Here is a 6,196-nt window from a genome sequence, read left to right as displayed (position 1 = left end):
CTACCGCCTTTTCAGGGTTTCCCATAGCAGCTGTTGTTGAGCTAGCATTAAAAACCATAATAAAATACATTTCCCAAGAAAATACATTTCCTCACTCTTAGAAGTCCACTTCTGATTACACTTATGAAACCCAACTGACTTGCTGAGAAATAGCGTTCCTTGCGTCAGTGTAAATACTGTAATTATTGGGATTACACTATACCCCAAGTCTTTAGGATGCCAATAGTATGCTCAGTGTCACTTGTCTTGGAAACATTGTAGCTGCTTCAGCAGTGAGGTCTTGTAGGTGCTAGCCCTTGTGGGGCCCAATAACCACTCAGACACATGGCTAAGGGAAAGGATTTTGCTAGGGCTGGTAGGAAAGGGGAAAGGTTTCAAATACCCTAAGTAGCAAGGTTTAAACAATTACGGTTCAAAGCGCACAATAGCAGTTCTTGTTGTGGGGCCTTGGTGCAGCACAATCACGAGTCAGGGCTCGTCAGGCCAGTGGCCTGGGGTGCCCTCTCCAGTCTAGTCTCTATTCAAGCAAATAAACATTTATGAGTTTCCAGGTCAGGCTCAGTTAGTGTCATTCATTGAGGCCCATTTGGACTAGTTTCCTGCCCAGCCACTGCTGCTCCCATAAGTCTCACACAGACCTGCACCTATCTGTGATATGTGTCAGTCAGAGCCTGTTCCACCTGCAGCTTTGGCCACAGACTAAGGGCTGGGCGACACTGAACTTTACATCAACATAGCTACGTTTCTCAGCGGTGTGTAAAGTTATGTGGCTATGCCAACCTACCGCCTGGGATAGCTAGTGCGATGGACAAATTCTTTCATCCACCTTGCTACTGCATAGCAATTAACTACAGCAACAAGACATATACATATCCACCCACACACCCCGTTGCTGTAGTAAGTGTCTAACACACACAAACTGCTGCAACTGTAGCATTTTAAGTGTAGCTAGACCCTCAGGTCCTGGGGCTTCTTCTCTCCAGCTCCCTGCTGCTATAAGGTTCCCACTCCCGCACAAACAGAGCCAGCTACTTCCTGGTTCAGGACCTCTCGCTCGTCTCTCCTCTTATCTGGCCAGAGGAAGGGGAGTGCAATGGGGAGGGGACTGATGGCAAACACAGTCACTGCCTAACCAGCAGGAAGGGAAGGTACAGTCAGGAGGGAGCTGATGGGCATTACAGTCCCTATTTTGCAGATCCATCACACTACGGAGAAAGATCAAAAGCAGGCCTTATGTATTTAGGTTCACTGATTCTGAGCTTTAATTTAAGGTTGGTTTGTTTCTTCCTGTAGTTGTTAACCGAGCTCATATGCCCCACAGCCTCATTTCCAGCTGACTTGGGCTTGGCACAAAGCCTGAGGGTGGGGAGGGTCAAAAGTGGTTTAAAGAGCTGGTGCACTAAAAATAGCAGTGTGAACATAACATAGGGTGGCCACTCATGCCTTCCTGGAATACCAGACATTCTAGCACATCCAGGAATGGCGTGGGTCTGCCCCTGCTAGTATGATCCCCACCCATGCTGGTCTGACTGCAGATGCATGCAGTGGACAGGGATGCTCAGGGGCCGCCCCAAGCATGGCAGTCAGGCAGCTTTCGGCGGCATGCCTGTGGGAGGTCCACCGGTCCCGCAGCTTCGGCGTACCCGCCGCCGAATTGCTGCCAAAGCCGCGGGACCGGTGGACTTCCCGCAGGCATGCTGCCGAAGGCTCCCTGACTGCCGCCCCTATAGCGACCGGCAGGCCGCCCCCCGCAGCTTGCCACCCCAGGCACGCGCTTGGTGCCCTGGTGCCTGCAGCCGCCCCTGGGGATGCTGGGGGTGCTGAGAGTCACTGAACCAAACTGTAAACCATGTATATAGTGGAAACCACTTCAAGCCAGGGGGTGTGGTAGCACCTCCAGCACTTCTAGTTCCAGCCCCTATGACAGTGGGCACCATCTTTAAGACAGCACTGAGCCTCCCCCTCACTCCCCTCCCCGGCATGATTTTTGTGTGTGCGGTCACGCTGGTAGGGGATGGGGAAGCCGCCTGGTGCACTCTTCAAAAGGGCTCTCCCATGCAATACCGTACAAAACCACGTCTGGTTTTGTCTGAGTACTAGACAGGGGAGAAACCCTAAAATGGGCAGCAGCTGGGACTCCCCAAGTCCAAGCCTGCCCAACCCCCTCCCCCAGCTCACCTTTTAAGAAGCAAGCTCAGGCAGCTAGCCTGAGCCACCCATCTACACTGCTACTTTTAGTGCACTACCTTGAGCAGAGCTAGCTCGAGGGGGACTCTTACCTTGCAGCTGCACAGACATATCTCTAGTGAGCCTTTACACAGGCAGGGATCAATGGAGCATCTGGCCCCAAAGTTAGCTGTAGCTTATGAAGTCTTTGCCCAGCGTTACACCATTAGAACATGTGACAGGAAAGCAATCCACTGTGTCACATGTTTAAATGCAATAGATCATATAGTCAGCTTGTACAAAATAGAAGTTCTTCAACTTTCTTTGCTGGTGATCTCACCTGTCAAGGCCAAATAGCCTGAAGCAAACCAAGCCCTCCTCATCCCGAGAAATTTCCAATGAAAATTACCATTGACTCCATTTACTGATCAGAATTCTCTCCCCCGGCCCTCCAACAGCAAGCATGCAGGGAAACGTGTAGGGCAATAACAAAAACATGCTGAGGCAAAAGTTTGCGGCTGTTTGGTCTCGTCTATCGCTGCACCTGAATTTCTGGCACCCGCAGACTACGCCCCCACCAATGTTTCAGATGAGTATAACATAATTCCCAGGTCGACATCCACGTGAGAGATTTGTAGGCAACACATTATTGTCCGGTAGGTGGGATTCATGACACTGCTAGGAGCTTTCACTATTTCCCCCCCCCTCTCTCCCTGGAGCAGAGACTTTGCAGCCAGTTGATTAGAGTTCTGTGAATTTTCTTATTTGGGACAAGGAGTTTTCTAAGGTTAGAAGATAAAACCGAGGCCCAGAAAAATCTGAAAAAGGTTGCAAAAGGACTCAGACCCAGAGCCACAAAGGGACTTAGGCACTTTGAAAATCATAGGAACAGCATTGCAATTTACAAAACCTGAGTTAGGCTCCCTGGACGATGAATGGGGAGAGATAGGTGCCTAAGCATGTGATCCACATCCTACTATGCTAGGCGGGGAGCTACTGAGACAATCCATTGTGGATTTGGTAGTCCTGGTACTGTAGTTAATAGGGTGCATGGTGTTAGGCGAGCCCTCATTTAAATAAGGTCTCATGGGCCACTTGATATCCTTAAAAAAGAAACCCTTGGCCTTTAGATTAAGGTCAAAGGTGGTGGTGGTGATTTTAAAGACAAAAAACATGGGCTAGATCATAAATTATATAGCTTGACTGGTCTGGCTGTCAGTGAATTTAAACATCTTGCAGATTCAGAAGTAAAACATTTGTGAATGTTAACATCTGCTCACAGACACTCTCCTGTAGTAGAGTATCGCTGCTTTAGGAGGTGGGCTAAAATAAATTCTGTAAGCCTGGGATGGGCTGTAATTAATCTGTCCTTGAGTGTTGCTGGATGCACCTGTTGAACTATGAATGAGTCTTTGACCACGAGGCATGATTATAAACAGGAATGCGTACAGAAGCTCTGAGGGCTCAGAGCAGCACATATTTTATGATTAAGGTGGGAGTGAGGAAATGCAGGTTAATGTGCTAGAAGGCAGGGACTGATATACAGAGTAGGAATGTGTGGGATGCTTGGGGCAATAATTGGAGAGAGACTGGTGGGGGTTAGCTTCAGGGGCTGGAATGTGTTTTCCCTTGTGTTGGGACAGTGCCTAGCACATTGTAGACACGACTAGCATACAAATACATAATTAAAGAGCTGAGCATTGGTATAAATTGCATCATCTCTGCTGATCTTCTAACTTGTACATTTTGAAACTCTGCAGGGGATAAGCCCGTATGTAACTGCTCAGCACCGTATTCCTTGTAGGTAAATATTTCACTGTTGATAGTGAATCTTATTCTTTCTTGCTATGCCCCATGACTTTGCAAACAGCCAAAGAACTGTTTTGTGTCTTCATTGTAAATTGCTGCTAAATCCTTGACCAATGCCATTATTCTTTCTCCCAAGCAAACAGCAACCTAATGAATGGTTCTGTAAAATTGCTTTATAAATTGTTAATGAACTCCAAAGTCAAGCTATTATCACATTTCTACTCCAGAGAGTGACTACTATCAATGCGAACACTCTTCCTGATGCTTTAAGCGTTTAGCATTAATTACACTTTACAATGAGATCTATTTTCATTTTTGCTCTCTGAGCATTTGTTATATCCTTCCTCTGTAAAGTTTGTTTAGTCTTTTTTTCTTTTGCCCCAGCATCACCTTCTGCTGCCAGAAGACCCTCAGATCAGCCTTTCCCACTGCTAAAGTGGTCAGTGATCTGTAATGACCTTTATTATAACTTTCTACAACAGACTTATGCAAGCTTCTTTCCCATTTCTGACAAGTTCACTAACTGCCCTTCAGTCCAGTCGGGATAATGAATGCACGGAGAAGCACAGAGACACACATAGCATTTGGAAACCATGCCAACAGCAACCTTGAACTGCTAGAGTCCTATTATTGTTGTAAAATATACCAGAAAAGAAGGGGAACCGCCTCCTACCCCCCATTAAAACCCATTTATAGGAAACATATATAAAAAGCTTGGTATTTTTCATAAGATCACTCTCTGGAGGGGATTTCTGGAAACTCTCCATTATATAACAGTGATTCCCTGTTGACTCTCACCACTCTCTTTCTTCAGGGATTTCACATTTAAGCAGACTCATTGCAAACAGGACGTTTATTTGTTTGGGGTTGATAGTGAACTTTGGGTAGTCTTAGCATTTCTCTCTCCAGGCCCTAAATAGTTATTACAGACTGGAGACAACATGTTTAAATGGGTAAAAGAGACCTATAAAAAACTGTTTCATTAACAATCTTTATTTTTTTTTCTATCTTGGATTGCTTTCAGCTACATAGACTAAGTAGTTTATTTTTTTAAGAAGCCTATACATCTCCATGGGATATCTAAGGAATACCATTGCTGATAAGAACCCTCATAAATGTCTGGGGGGGGTTGTTTATATTTCATGTCCATATGAGAGTCATCCTTTCTCAAAGCAATTTCAGGATGCTATCAAGATAGTATACAGAGTTACTGGCTCCCTGGTCACAGAACAGCCTTAACAAAAGTCTATTGAAAAATCTTGTATTTCCAGTTTACAACAAAATGTTTCTTTTATGGTACAAAAATGAATCTAGGAAAACCAGCTAAAATTACTTCTGTAAATTGAAACCTTTCTGAGAAAGCACAGAACATACAATGTCTTCTGAGCAAAGAGATGTAAACTGTGTGCATCAGCTTCACATGAAGTTTAAGGCTGAATTAGTTCTTTAGTTGTCTGAAGTTTTTGCAATTGAATCAGAGCTCATAATGATATAAATCGGGAGTAAATACATGAAAGCAACAGAAAGGTATACTGGGGTTAAACTGGTGAGAGAAGAATTAGGCCCTTTGTTTAGAAAATTACAATTTATCAAGAAAGCAGGAAATAGCTACACAACAATTACAAATTAGACTAATTTTAGGCTTGGCAGAATTCAATTTTCTTTATAATTTCAATGGATAAGATCAATGTTTATTTTAAAGAATTTTTCCCCATTTTTACCAATTTAAATTTTCACAGTTGTGGGAAATTGAAGCAGGTTCAGGTATTGAAGGATCTGACAACAATTATTTGATGACAGTAGATGTTGAGATTCAAAAAGTTAAAACTTTATAAACACTAAAACACAACTTGTCACCATTGCATGTCAAAATATACCAAGTAAATATCCTTAAAAAAAACTCTAATAAGTTCTCAAGCAGCATTTTTCTTACTGTGGTATCTATAAATTTCTGTTATCGATGGAAATATTTTTTTCATTGGTTTGTGTGTGTGCAGAGAAATTGATGTTTACTGACATTTACTATTAAAAAATCTAATCCTTCCAAGCCCATTTTAAACAATCTCATATTCACTTTTTATTATATGCTGAATTTTAATGAACATCAACAGCAGTAAGAACACAAGCTACTCACTGCTTAATATGGGATTGTTGGAAACCTGGCATGATTGCAGTTCCTCCTAAACCTACAAATAACAAAATCACCTGCGAGGAATAACTG

The sequence above is a fragment of the Chrysemys picta genome, chromosome 11 (genome assembly GCF_011386835.1).
Source record: "Chrysemys picta bellii isolate R12L10 chromosome 11, ASM1138683v2, whole genome shotgun sequence".
NCBI lineage: Eukaryota > Metazoa > Chordata > Testudines > Emydidae > Chrysemys > Chrysemys picta.
The sequence above is the reverse complement of the archived record's forward strand: the minus strand, read 5'-3'. Positions refer to the sequence as shown.